Source organism: Pristis pectinata, chromosome 9, assembly GCF_009764475.1.
Source record: "Pristis pectinata isolate sPriPec2 chromosome 9, sPriPec2.1.pri, whole genome shotgun sequence".
NCBI lineage: Eukaryota > Metazoa > Chordata > Chondrichthyes > Rhinopristiformes > Pristidae > Pristis > Pristis pectinata.
The window spans coordinates 78,485,961-78,501,824 of NC_067413.1; positions in this window are offsets into that span (position 1 = coordinate 78,485,961).

Genomic DNA, 15,864 nt, shown 5'->3' on the forward strand with positions numbered 1-15,864 from the left:
CAAACTAATTAAAATAGTAATTAAATGCTTAACTAAATTAATCCCTTCCGCCGACACAATGTCCATATCTCTCCATTCTCTGCACATTCATGTGCCTATCTAAGAGCCTCTTAAGTGCCTCTATTGTATTTGCCTCCATCACCACCCCTGGCAGCGCATTCCAGGCACTCACATTTGCCCCGCGCATCTCCTTTAAACTTACCCCCTCTCCCCCCTCACCTTAAATGCATGCACTCTGGTATTAGACATTTCGACCCTGGGCAAAAGATGCCAACTGTCCACTCTATCTATGCCTGTCATAATCTTATTAACTTTGATCAGGTCTTCCCTCAGCCTCCGCCGCTCCTGAAAAAACAACCCAAGTTTGTCCAACCTCTCCTCGTAGCACATGCCCTGTAATCCAGGCAGCATCCTGGTAAACTTCTTCTGCACCTTCTCCAAAGCCTCCACATCCTTCCTATATTAGGCCAACCAGAATTGAATGCAATACTCCAGATGCGGCCAACCTCAGTATGCATACACCTTCTATACCACCCTATCAACTTGTGGAGCCGCTTTCAGGGAGCTGTGGACTTGGACCCCAAGACCCCTTTGTACATCAACACTGTTAAGGGCCTTGCCATTAACAGTATACTGTCCCTTTATATTTAATATCCCAAACTGCAACACCTCACATCTGGCTGGATTCAATTCTATCTGCCATTTTTTCACCCATATCTGTAACTGATCTATATCCCACTGTATCCTCTAGCAATCTTCTACACTATCCACAACACCACCAATCTTTGTATTGTCTGCGAACTTACTAATCCACCCATTCACATTTTCATCCAAATCATTTATATATATCAGAAACAGCAGAGATCCCAGTACAGATCCCTGCAGAACACCACTAGTCATGGACCTCCAGCCAGAATAAGTCCCATCAACCACTATCCTCTGTCTTCTAAGGATAAGCCAATTCTGAATCCAAACAGCCAAGTTACCGTGATTCCCATGCATCTCAATCTTCTGATGAGCCTCCCATGAGAGACCTTGTCAAGCACCTTACTAAAATACATGTAGACATCATCCACAGCTCTACCTTCATCAATCACCTTTGTCACCTCCTCGAAAAAATCAAATTAGTAAGATATGACTTGCCCAACACAAAACCATGCTGACTGCCCCTAATTAAGCCATGGTTTTCCAAATGCTCATAAATCCTATCCCTAAGAATGCTCTCCAATAACTTCCCTACCACTGACGTGAAACTCACCGGTCCATAGTTTCTAGGATTATCCCTGTTTCCTTTCTTGAATAACGGAACAACATTAGCTACTCGCCAGTCCTCCGGAACCTCGCCTGTGGCAAGAGAGGACATGAAGATCTTGGTCAAGGCCCCAGCAATTGCATCTTTTTCCTCTCTCAATAAGCTAGAGTATATCCCATCAGGCTCTTATCCACCTTACATTTATATTTAGATTCATAGATTCATAGAACATTACAGCACAGTACAGGCCCTTCGGCCCACAATGTTGTGCCGACACCTTATCCTGCTCTAAGATCTATCTAACCTTTCCCTCTCACATAGCCCCCCATTTCTCTATCGTTCATGTGTCTATCTAAGAGTCTCTTAAATGTCCCTAATGTATCTGCCCCCACAACCTCTGCTGGCAGTGCGTCCCATGCACCCACCACTCTGTGTAAAAAACTTACCCCCATATATCTTCCTCCAATCACCTTAAAATTATGTCCCCTCATGTTAGCCATTGTCGCCCTGAAAAAGTCTCTGACTGTCCACTTGATCTATGCCTCTTATCATCTTGTACACCTCTATCAAGTCACCTCTCATCCTCCTTCTCTCCAAAGAGAAAAGCCCTAGCTCGCTCAACCTATCCTCATAAGACATGCTCTCCAATCCAGGCAGCATCCTGGTAAATTGCCTCTGCTCCCTCTCTAAAGCTTCCACATCCTTTCTATAATGAGGCCCTTTTACATTCTACTTTTAACTTAACATCACAAGGCATCCCGCAAAAGCTTAGTCAGAAATCAGTGAAGGAGGTATTAAGAGGAAAGGACCAAAGGAAGTAAAGAGGGTGGAGATACAGAAAGACACAGGCGGTGAAGGCAAAGGGTTCAATGCGGGAAAACCCTGGCGAATAACAATCTATGGGCTGATCAGCACCATTGTAGTGACACGATACCAAGTACAGCAGTGTGGATAGTTATGAGATTACTGATCAAATGTGTGGATTATGCAGTAATAATCATTAAAACTAAGACAAAGACTAGACCAGCAGTGACAATAGAGGAGACCGAGGATTTCTGTGTTTACTGGAAGGAACAGGTATTTGTGTCTCTTTAGTGAGAAAACCTGCAGTCACAAGGAGAGAAAAATGGGGGAAAACCAAACAATTGCTGGATTCTTCTTATCAGTTGTTCATAAATTCAGAAGCTACATGAAATGTACAAGTTCAAGTTCAAGTTTATTGTCATGGGCATGCATACCCAGGGTATAAATGCCATGAAAATTAGCTTTTTGCAACAGCAGCACAGTGCATTACCAACATAAGTTAACATAAACTTAAATTAACATGCATAATACATAACTTACACAACAAAATAAAATAAATATACTGACATTAGTAGAAACATGTTAGAGTCATATAGCATGGAAAAAGGCTCTTCAACCCACTGAGTTTAGGGCAACCAAATACACTAATCCTATCATATTCTCACCACATTCCCATCAGCTCCCCCGGATTCTACCACTCACCTACTCACCAGTATGCTGGTTGTGTTCCTGGCAGCACCACTGGAACCTGCCACAACTCCAGCCATGAATCACACCACAGTCCGTCTTGGAGCAGCATGTCCATGAGGGTCAGCAGCTGGCAGGCTGGGGCGAGGGTGGCCTGGCACCGATACGTGAGCCACTGCTGAGGACAATGCAGCACCTGAGGTGCGGAACAGTTTCTTGCTCTGGCATCATCCTTGTAAATCTTTGTTCCAATTCTTCTAAGGACAATAAACTGTTGACATTTTGGGTCGAGAACCTGCATCTATTTGCATGTACACCTTGAGGAACCAATCATTGTGTACAAATACAATGATGAGTTTCAGACCAATTGTGTTAATGGGCTCCCTAATGTGCACTGTTCTAATAGAGAGCAGTCCTTATTTTCATAACTGCACCTTGTGATTTCAAAACCTATCACTGTTTGTAATTTTCAGTGGAAGTAGTTTGTTAGCCAATATCATTTCCTTTTAGGTCTTTAAAGATTTTAATGTCTTTATTAATACATGTTAATGTTTTTAGAATATTATTGGGCACATTTTTGTTTGGGGTGGGGTATATTTGGTACAAAGGGGCTTAGCAATATCCATGTTTTTTGTTATCTAAGGGAAGTCTATACTCCTATCTCTTGCAGATAACAAGGATGTAGAGTAATCCATGCTTGGGAGAGAGAATTTAAACACTTCTTTTAAACCAAATTTTGACATCTGATCCTACACTAAACATTTCCCATTCAAAACCAGAATATCAAAATAAGCAATTTAACTAGTCAACCTAATCTTGCAGGACAGGAATAGTGATATTAACATGTTTGACATCAAATCCAAAACTTAAGAATGCTCATTTTCAAATTTTGATAACTTCATTTGCAATTGCAGATTTTTGTCAATCTGAGTAACTTTTGAATGACAATAACATCAAGCTAAAGTCTTTATCTGACTCCTAGGGTACTTTACAGGCAACCCTGTGTTATGGCAGTTTAGGTAATGGAAATTTGCCCTTACAGAATACAAAAATCACTACCTAAAATGTGGGATATGGAACAAAAAATCACTCTTACAAAATTTATGTGAAAAAAAGTAAATAAATAAACACATATTTTATTTTTTCAACTGCATTTCTTGACGCATACGCAGATGATGCAGCTATGCGTTACAGAAGATCACGATACAGACTGTTTGCTAGGAACGCAACACCCCACCCCCGGTAATGTGGGGGTTGCCTGTATTGCATTAATAAATACAATTATCACAGATCTATCAGAATCCCTAAGCCCTAGACATAGATAAAGTCCAGTCAGAAAGCTAAAAATTTTAAGATGCCATGCTTTGTTCCTGGCTGTCTCATCTAATCCACGCCTTTAAGTGAATGATTTAAGGGTATAATTTTCTCATGTATCAAGAGTGACAAACAATACCAAAGAAATTATTAGTGACTCTTCATTTTCTTTGCATAGTCATAATTATTTAAATGAATTGAAAAAAAATATTCCTTTTCCAAACACCTTTACTCTTGATTTCATTAATCAGCTTGATTGGCTGGAGGAGTGCACAATGCCTATTAGCCAGCAGTGGGTGAAACACAATACCACTTTTCAATCCCATTGGTTTCCAGGTAGACTATGATGATAAATATTTTATTCATTCTATCCTAGGTTTTATGATTGGAAGGCCAATCAAACACCTGCTTGAACAAAATAGGCAATACAATCCGAGTGACCTGTTTACTTCTTTACTGAGATCTGAAAGCAGCCGCTCTGTCTTCACAGCAGGTAGACAATATACTGACAATATATAGCTTGTTATTCTTGTATTCTGTAGGACTTTCTATAAAAGTACTTCAGATGTCATTTTATAACCGTACTATAAATATTATCTGTTTGTATAATGTCACCAGAAGGTAGCAGAAAAAGGAAATAAATATATGATCATTTGTTAGTTGCAACTGGCTATGCAGGAGTTTGGTTACATCAGCTGATGAATGGTTTGTAAGTGTAAGGTTCATTTTGGCAATTGTTTGTGGAGATATTGCTTATTATCATAATGAATTTTTATTTGAGATAGAACTTGACAGCATAAAATCGTGCCTTTTGTGAATTATAAAAATATATTGCTCTGAAATAGCTTTGTGTTAGAACTAATTTCATGCATTTCTTACGCCTTTATATCATCAGTGAATCATCTTTGACATGTTTGCCATGACTAAGTGGATATGCATTTCATAGGAATTGGCTGTTGGCATGAATGTTCCTCATTTTCAGGATCAAATTGATTTAACTAGTCTGAGATACTCATATTGGCTTCTATTTGGACTTTAGCCACTGTCAGGACTATTTTGTTTCCACCAGCTGACAGAGTAAGAAGTGGAAATCCTAATACGTAAGGTAATACTGTAGATCTGTGAAGAAGGGAACTATGATCTCAACTGGTAAAGTCTAAGGTCGCTTACCTCCAGCTTATTTTTAATGGATCTGTGCTTCCTGGTATGACCACAATATAATCAATTCCTAATGTTTTTTTTCCCCTCAGTTTTACGACCATAATTTATTATTTGTTTTCTCTGCTTTCTTTCCCTAAATTTGTAGTCCTTGAAGTCTTTATAATCACATTGTTTTATTTCAGTTTATTTTTGTTCAATCAATACTTTTCACAACTTCACAGCTACTTAACTAATTTTCATGTAGTCTGCAGTCCCCAGATCTGCAGTTTAGTCTCTCATATCAGCTTACACAATCCCGGTTCTTGACTCATTTCTGCTCCATTTATCTTTGTTGGCCAAAACCTCCTTGTGAGTAATTTTTTTGTGCGAGATGTGTATTCGAGATGCCTATCATTACATCAAGAATATAAACATTGCTGTAAGTGGCCACAGTCACATGGGCTTCAGAGTACAGTTTGTACATGATAATGAGGCTGCTTCGTGACAGAGTTTCTTCACTTCCCAACTGTGTTAATAACAAATGAAGAAAGAGTTCTTTGGCAATCAGAAATGACACTCACTGCAGCATTGTACTTGTTGGGACTAATTGTGCTGAAGTTTTTAATTCTTATTCTAAATATCTTATAGATTCCAACATAGGTGCTTCTTATCCAAATGCAGATTCACTGAACATGAAATGTGGCCTCTGGCTTTCCTTCCTAAAGCTGAGATTCACATTTTGCTTTCAGACCCATGTCGGTCTCACAGAATAAGCTTGATGAATAGGTTGGGCCTAGTGTCAGAAAGACATTTCAAATTGGTATTACTGGATAACAACTTTGTATGCACTATGAGAAATTGAAGGGTAGCGGTTAGCGTATCACTATTACAGCGCCAGCGTCCCGGGTTCAATTCTGGCCGCTGTCTGTGAGGAGTTTGTACGTTCTCCCCGTGCTTGCGTGGGTTTCCTCCGGGTGCTCTGGTTTCCTCCCACGTTCCAAAGACGTACGGGTTAGGAAGTTGTGGGCATGCTATGTTGACGCCGGAAGTGCGGCGACACTTGCGGGCTGCCCCCAGAACACTCTACGCAAAAGATGCGTTTCACTGTGTGTTTCAATGTATGTGTGACTAATAAAGACATTTTATCTTAAATTAAGAAGCACAGTCTGGAGGTTAGGCAAGAAAGTCAGTCAGGTGAGAAGATTGTTAATGGGATAAAGGGGCAGGTGTAATGGATGGAAGAGGTGGCATTTTAGCTCCATGTTCCCATTTCTTCACTATCCCTTTGTTACTCCAGTCAACCCACTCCATTCTACTTCCTCACATTGCCTATAATTCACAGCCACCGAATCCTTAAATACTCCAACCCCACTCCCAAAAAGGACAGGGGGGACAAAGGAGAGGATAATGGAAGGTGGGAAAAACTGGATTTGGGAATCAGAAATCCATGCTTGGGAAACAGAAGTGGAGCATGGTACCCCTTTTCATTTTGCTCTTCTGTATGGTGGTTTCTTCCTACTATACCTCACCTTGAAGGAAAGAGGTCATGGAAAATAGACACTGAAAATGCATAGGATCTTAGCACAAAGCAACCACGGGAAGAAAATAAAGCAAAACAAAAGGACCACCCAGAAATGAGATTTACAAACAGACAGAGAACTGACATAAAGTTGGCACAGAATGACAACAGAGAGACTATTTACTCAATTTTTCTCAGAACCACACCATAGGAAGTCAAGTAATTGCACAGTAGTGTAGCGGTTAGCGTAACGCTTTACAGTGCCAGCGACCCAGGTTCAACTCCGGCCACTGTCTGTAAGGAGTTTGTACGTTCTCCCCACGTCTGCGTGGGCTTCCTCTGGGTGCTCCGGTTTCCTCCCACATTCCAAAGACATATGGGTTAGGAAGTTGTGGGCACACTATGTTGGTGCCGGAAGCGTGGTGACACATGTGGGCTGCCCCCAGAACACTCTACGCAGAAGATGCATTTCACTGTGTGTTTTGATGTACATGTGATAAATAAACTTATCTTATAATTGCACCAAAGTTAATGGGTGTGTCAAACTGAAAGTGCCCTGAAAGTATTACATTACTGCACCTCACAAATGATAATACTTACTTTCACTGCCTCATAGACATGCCAGCCATGGTTAGTATTGGCATTTAGATAGTTTGCCAGGATGAGTTTGAGTGCAGTGCCCATCAATCAGCTGTGTTTTGGCTGTGAGAGTCAGCATGTAATTTCAGGAAACGTCACTAGGTGGCAGCATGTACCTATCTGAGCCAAACCCTCAGACACGCGGAACAACAACAGAAGGCTGGAAGAGCTCAGCAGGTCAAGTCAAAACTGTCTATGGATGAAGGCTAGTTCTTTGTGGAACTAAAACATATTTGATGAAACAAAATGTTAAATACCTTTATATTTTTGAAACTATAATTGTTAACCACTTTTGGTAAGTGAGTTAATATTGGAGAGGAGATGTGACCAACTGGAGGCAACGGAATGTTGAGAAAAGTGGTGGTGAACTAAAGCTTGGTGAGAATTGTGTAGGTATGGAAGTGATTTAGGGTGATGTTGATGAGAGTCAGCATGCAGATGAGAAACAGGGGAGGCCAAGGAAGTAATGGAGCTGGAGGACATGTCGTTGCTGATAATTGTCTCTTTCTGACTGGAAAGATTGGAATGGAGCCAGGTGAGCATGGTCTGACTCAGCTGGGCAGCCGAGGAAGGGAGGTGGAGGGGATGGTGTGGTCAACCATGGTAAAGGTTGTATACATGTCCAGAGGATGACAAGGTTACCACAGGGGCAACTACTTAGAATGTCATTGGTGTGGCAGAAGTGGAAACCTTATTCAAGAAGCTGAGAGAGGGAAGGATGGTTGGAGATAGGGCAGATGTTGGTTGTGGAAGGAGAGGAACAGTATCTGAGGACTGACTTTATCAGTTAACATTGGAGGCCAGGAAAGAAACTGGGCAGTCAGTAGTTTGTCAGGGAGCAGGAGGTGCGTGTCCTGGACAGGGTGAACTTGGAGTGAGTGTGAGGTGACAGGGGAGACAAAGCAGAGAAGGATGTGAGTTCAGGGCTAGGGATGGAGGGAACCTTAAAGGAAGTTTGGCTAGAAAAAGGAGGAAAGTGACAGAGGAAGCTGAGTAATGGGTTCATGTCAAAGAAGCTCAAGAGTGTTCATAGTTGTTGAAGGGAAGGCTGGGGAAGGCCAGGGAGGAGGATTTCTAAGACGGTTTCCAGTGAAGAAAAGCCAGAGGTTCTCTTTGCATTTGAGGATGATCCTGGAATAGTGAGGAAGTTTGGAAGAGAAGACCTGGATCCAATGATTCTTTTTGTAGTCTCATCTCCTATTTTATTGTTTTATATTCTTATATTTTATGTTTCCTCTATGACATAGAAGAAGGCCATTCAGTCCATCAAGTACATGATAGCTCTCAGTGTTTTCCTATCAGTCCTACTCCCCTACGTATCCCCCTGTAACCTATTCGCTCTTGCATGCCCATCAACTTCACCTTGCTTCTCCTAACACCAGGAGTAACTTACGGTAACTATTTAACCCACTGACCAGCACATCTTTGGAATATGGGAGGAAACTAGTGCAACCAAGGGAAATCCATGCGGTTACAAGGAGAGTATGGAAACTCCACATGGATGACACCAAAGGCCAGGATCAAACCTGGTCTCTGGAGCTGAGAGGGGCAGAGGCTGTGCCATCCTGATCTCCAGCTGGGGCTGCATTGAACCTTCATGGTGGGCAACTGATTTAGCAATTGAAGTCTGTAAATCAATGAACTTGATGGAGCAGAGACAAGGGATGTGCTTTGGTGAAAGGAGTGTGTGTGTGTGTGTGTGTGTGTGTGTGTGTGTGTGTGTGTGTGTGTGTGTGTGTGTGTGTGTGTGTGAGAGAGAGAGAGAGAGAGAGAGAGAGAGAGAGTAATGGTTTTATGGTGGCAAAGTGCTCCACAAGTGGAAATGTCATGGTCAATGGGGAGGGGGGCCATAGGCTGGACCGTGAGATACCGCTCTGGTTCTAGGATAAATTCAAATTCTAAAAAGTGAAGGGACGGCATACCTACAGTGCATCTAGCCTTAACCTAGCCTCTGTGATCTGATAGGCAAAGAGCTAGTGTGCAAATGCTTGTACTCTAAGCGGTTGCAAGGTCACAGGAAAAAAGTGCAAATTCTCTGCAAACTTACTAACCATATTAACAACATTGTCATCCAAATCATTAATATAGATGATAAAGGACAGTGGACCCACCACTGACCCTTGTGGTCACACCACTGGTCTCAGGTCTCCACACCACTGGTCTCAGGTCTCCACACCACTGGTCTCAGATCTCCACACTACTGGTCACAGGTTTGCAATCTGAATAACAACCCTCCACAAACACCCTCTAACTCCATAAAGTTCAAATCCATACAATATAAACATAATCTTTTTTAAAAAATGAACCTATTGATTTTCAATTTTGGTTTACTATTAGGTGCTATGGGAACCACTAGAATCAGGTAAGAAGGAAAGTAGCTGAACTTTTCTATGCTTGGAGCATTACTTAGGCCAGTTGCAGATTCATCTGATGTGGCATTGTTTGTTTCAGTGCTCCACATTTGAAAATGCACTTTTCCTCAACTGAATAATAACGAGGAATTCAACTAGGTAATTCCCACTGTGAGTCATGCGCGCATACCTGACTGGAAACCCATATCAAGTGAAGTCGTCCTAGGTGCAACACTTCTTTAGAGCAAGTTACACCATTACTAATCACTTCTGGGACAACTAGTTTTTAATCGCACTGCATGGGACACGGACCCCGCTGAAGCATGCCCAATACTTGCCTTCATTTTCTGGGGTCCCCACCCCAGCCACTTATCCAACAGGAGCACCAACCATCCAATGACTCGTTGAACCCTTCCAGTAGGTCCCAATCCAGCATTGTCCAACCCAGTCCCCCAGGCCTTAATCAGACCTGGTCTCAAGTTCTCTGCTACATTTCCTAACAGCGGGTACGTTTCAAGGAGGACTTGTTGGCTGCAAAGCATTTTATAATCTCTGGTTGATAAATTCCAAGGTGCAGGAGAACATGCTGAGGACCACACTGAAATTTGGGATAACCACATTAAAGGTTTTGTGGGGAAGGAACACAGTGTAGAGTTCTGTTGTCACTGGACATTGAGGGATGGGCTCTGTGTAATAGCCTCTGATTACTGGCCCTCTCTTCTCCCCAGTCCCACTGGCCCTGATCTCTGTCCCAGAGGGTACATTTCCCTTGCTTGTCCTTGTCACTGAATTGGAGCTTCAGCCTCCTTTTTAAGTAGTGGTAGGATTCTGAGTTGACCAGAGAACACAACCTTCAGCAGGACATCACAAGCACTATGTAAACGCAAAGTCTTTCTTTCTTCTTACTATGTTTTTAAATCTATTCACCACACCAATATCTAGGACCGACACTTCCCTGTTGGGGATTTAGTCCTTGTTCCCCTAGTCTAGATCACATGTGATTAAAAACCCCTGATCCATATGTTTCAACCAAAGGAATTCTGCAGGTATTAGGAGAGGAGGTGTGTGAGCAATATTACAGCTTTGAGCATCACCAGCCGCCAGGTGGTGATCTAAATACACTGGATCACACAGCAATCTTTTTCACCAGGTTTATAAAAGCTGTCGTTAATACTTCAGGAACACTGTAAGATCCTAGCTATGGCCTGATTCAACATTCATGGCAGGAACACTCAGGCCTGACTTTTCCTTTCCTCTTAAAATCAGGAAATTATACAAAAGCTGGTCATTGACTTCAGGAAGGGTGGCAGTCCACATGCTCCTGTTTACATCAACAGTGCTGAGGTCAAGAGAGTTGAGAGCTTCAAGTTCCTAGGAGCGAACATCACCAATAGCCTGTCCTGGTCCAACCACATAGATGTCACGGCCAAGAATGTGCGCCAGTGCCTCTACTTCCTCAGGAGGCTAAAGAAATTCAGCATGTTCCCATTGACCCTCACCAATTTTTGTCGATGCACCATAGAAAGCATCCTATCCAGATGCATCACAGCTTGGTATGGCAACTGCTCTGCCCGACACCGCAAGAAACTGCAGCGAGTTGTGGACATGGCTCAGCACATCATGAAAACCAGCCTCCCCTCCATGGACTCTGTCTAAACTTCTCGCTGCCTCAGTAAAGCAGCCAACATAATCAAAGACCCCACCCACCCTGGACATTCTCTCTTCTCCCCCCTCCCATCGGGCAGAAGATACAAAAGCCTGAAAGCACGTACTACCAGGCTCAAGGACAGCTTCTATCCCACTGTTATAAGACTATTTAATGATCCCTTTGAATGATAAAATGGACTCTTGACCTCACAATCTACTTCGTTATGCACCTTATTATCTGCCTGCACTGCACTTTCTCTGCAGCTGTAACACTTTATTCTGCATTCTATTATTGCTTTTCCCTTGTACTACCTCAATGTACTGTATGGATGGCATGCAAATCAAAGTTTTTCACTGTATCTCAATACATGTGACAATAATAAACCAATTTACCAATTTACCAAATCTAGGACCATGCCAGAGACCATTTGACACATTGCACATGAAGTCTCCATCTATTCCCACTTTGACTTATCTCCCTCTTAAAATAGATTTTGAAAAAACAAATAGGAAATACCTTCAGTGGTGATTGGGTTTTGGTGCAGTATCTGACATCAGCCAAAGCAGGAATTTGGCCATATATTTACTAATGAAGAATCTAATGGCATTTTAGATTCCCATTCAGAAAAATATTTCTCCATTAAACTCTGGGCTTGCTCTGTTCAGGGTTACTCGGTCAACATGAAACCTAACCAGTGGATGAAGAGTTTGGGGGGGAAAAAAAGCAAGATTTTGAATTTAAAAATATAACCACTACCTCTTGAGAAATGTGGATGTTCAGTTACTTCATAGTGATAGACAGGCAGTGAACCATGAAACAATTGTTCTTGGATCTAATTTTCAAACAAGAATTGGGATAGATTTTGTGGTTTGATGAAACTTTTACAAATATGTCCAAAGAGCGTTGTGAATTTAGATTATCATTTTGAATTGTGAAAACAGTGAAAAATAATGAGTGCTGAATGTGTGCAATTTTCCATGGAAAAAGCATCAACAGAACTATTATTAGTTGTGTGTTCAGCTTAACTGCATTTTGACTGATCCTTAAGGAGGCGCATCCATTTATAGGTGAACAGTTGGCTGGGAACGGTCTCCAAATCTTTGGAAAAACTCAAAAACATTTTACCCATTTGATAGGGTCAGAGAAAATAGAGGGTGAGAAAAGCCAAGGTGTGGCCATAAAATGATGCACACAATAGAGTGGTACATCTACTTATTCCGGAATCTAATGATTGCTGAAGCAGAAAAGGGGATTGTAAGGAGAGTCAGTTTATTTGCCATTCCAGGACACCTTTCTGGAATGGTAGTACCACCACTTCACAGGGTGGTGAAGAAGGCATTTGGCACCTGGCCTTCATCAGTCAGGGCACTGAGTATAGGAGTGAGGAAGTTCTGTTGCAGTCATATAACATATTGGTGAGGCTGCACTTGAAGTATTGTGTACAGTTTTGGTCACCCTGTTATAGGAAAGATGTTATTAAACTAGAAAGAGTGCAGAAAAGATTTACCAGGATGTTGCCTGGACTTGGAGGCATGAGTTCCAAAGGAAAGGTTATGTAGACTAGGACTTTATTCCCTGGAATGTAGGAGATTGAGGGGTGACCTGATAGAGGTATATAAGATCATGAGGGGCATAGACAGGGTGAAAGCACGCAGTCTTTTTCCCAGGGAGGAGATGCCAAAAACAAGAGAGCATAGGTTTAAGATGGCAGCACATAATCAAGCATCATAGGGCATTCACCAATCAGACCGTGTGGTTGTTAACCTCCCCTTTGTTCACCCAGCTCTGTATCAATGATTTGGTTGAGGGATCAAGTGTAATATATCCAAGTTTACTGATAATGGTTAGCTAGGTGACAGTGTAGGCTGAGAGGGGACTGGGGAGAATCTAGCATTTAAGAAGTATCTAGACAAGAAATGGATTAATATAGATGGGTGCCACTGGTTGGCATGGACATGGTAGGCCAAGTGACCTGTTTCCATGTTATATGACTCTATGATTGTAGGTTCTGGGGCATGCAGACAGGTTTACGTAAAGCAGATGGAAGATAATGTGAAAATTGTGAGGTCATCCACTTTGGTAGGAAAAATAGAAACTGAGTATTTTTCAAAATATGATAGATTAAAACCATTTAGGTTCAGAGGGGCAAGGGTGTTCTTGTATGTAGCTCACTGGAAGTTAGTGCTGAGGTTCCACAAGCAATTAGGAAGGCAAATGGTATATTAACCTTTATTGCAAGAAGATCTGAGTATGAGAATACAGATGTCTTGCTTCAATTATATGGAGCCCAGGTGAGACTACCCATGGAATATTGTGTACAGGTCTGGTTCCTCTACTCGGAGATGTATATACGTGTGATAAAGGGAATTCAGTAAAGGTTCACCATATTAATTTCTGGGGTGACGGTTACGTCATACGAGGAGAACCTAAGCGCACTCATCCTGTACTCTCATGAGCTTAGAAGAATGAGACCGGATCTCATGGAAACATGCAAAATTCTTACAGGATAGACAGAGTACACCTGGGGTTGTTTCCCTTGGCGGGTGGTGCCTCAAAACAGGGGTCACAGTCTCAAAATAAGGAGTTGGCTGTTCAGGTCAGAGATGAGAAGAAATTTCTTCATCCAGAGGGAAGTGAACCTTTGAAATCATCTACCCAAGACCTAGTCACTGAATATATTCAAGACTGGGATGGATAAATTTTTGGACATGAAGGGAATCAGGGAAATGGGGTTAAAGGGTCACCCATGCTCTTATTGAAACACAGGCACAAGGCTTCCTGTTCGACTTTTTTATGGCCTCATGTTCTTTCAAAGAGGCTTCTCATTCATATTAGTGAGATCTGCACCAATCACCTACACACCAGCAGATCTGCAGTCATTGCACTCTCTAGAAATCCGAGCCCCTACACACACTAATTCCTCTGGTGGAGTGCGTGGACCTTTGCCTGCAACCATGGGTGTGAGGATTGGTAGAACAGTTGCATCAGAGGCTCTGCTCTGGCTTCCCTCTCTTAACGGTTGTCACATGGATGATACTTCCCCCTGCCCCAGCTGCCTTCACCTCCCACCTCCAGCCCCATGCTGCTTTGCAGCAGGCAGCACAATAACTGTATTAAGTTTGGTTAATAAAGCTCTTCAACTACAAATGGGAAGAAATAAACTTTAAAGTAAAATACTGTCTGAGCAGTGGATGACCTCAGCATTGAGACAAAGCTATTGAAATTTTGATCTGTGCCCAGCAATTCTGCATGTTGCTATTCAATGAATGGGAATGTGTTTAGGTGTAAGGTGGATAGATTATGGAGAGGGGATGGAGTGTAAAAGTCACATAGCCATATATAAGTAGAATTAATGTGCAAAATATGCAAGACTTTCAATTTGTAGATTAGTGTGCTTGCTCATTCTGATATAAAAGATGGTTGACTCAGTTAACTAAACATGCCACTTAAACTATGTTTAATTAAAATGACAAAAGATCTATGTTTCTTCCAGTTGTCATACAATATATGGATTTTTTTTGTATATAAATATATTTGCCTGGAAGTTCCATCTTCAGTCAGAATGCTCTGTACAGCAGTGAAAGTCTCTGCCAAGTTCAACTTCCATTGAACGAAATGGAATTTTAGAAGTGGCACCATATTTGCTGCTTCCCTTCAGGTTAGTACTATCGACCAGGGATGAAGATGTCAGCCCAGCAGTTGGCCAAAGTGGGTGCTAAAGGCAGGTTGTTTACTTGAAAAATAACAATTAAATTCTAACATCCAAGGCAGCCAGAAGACCCTACGGTTGGAGACCAGACTCATTGCCACAAAACAATTTTTCATGGAGGTGCTAATGCCTCAAAGAAGGATAGCATACACACCTGGGCACTCTGGAGCAACTGCTCCTGTACAGCTGCAGGACAGGGAACATATCTGCATGTTTGTGAACAACTGTGATACTCATTTTTGTTTTTTGTGTGTGTGTGTGTGTGTGTGTGTGTGTGTGTGTGTGTGTGTGTGTGTGTATTCCATGGTAGTTGAGACCATCTCCTCTAAAGCACATTTCCTGATTTACAAATGGAAAGCATGGAAAGTCTTTCACAACACAAAATAATTCTGGGAGTTCTGCGATTAGTCTAATTTTTATTCTGATTATTGTTCTAAGATTCAATGTGTATCAATATGGGTTAAAAAGCAAGACACTTGATTGTAAAAACCTTCCACATGCATATCTTAGAGACATGAGAGATTCTGCAGTTGCTGGAATCTGGAACAACACACACAAAACGCTGGAGGAACTCAGCAGGTCAGGCAGCATCTATGGAGGGAAATAAACAGTTGACATTTAGGGTCCAGACCCTTCATCAGGACTGGAAAGGAAGAAGGCAGAAGCCAGAATAAGAAGGTCGGGGGAGGGGGGGAGCAGGTTGGCAGGTGTTTACCTTCCCTCTCTCACCTGGACTCACCTATCACCTGCCAGCCTGTGTCCTCCCCTCCCCCGACCTTCTTTTTCTGGCTTTTGCCCTCT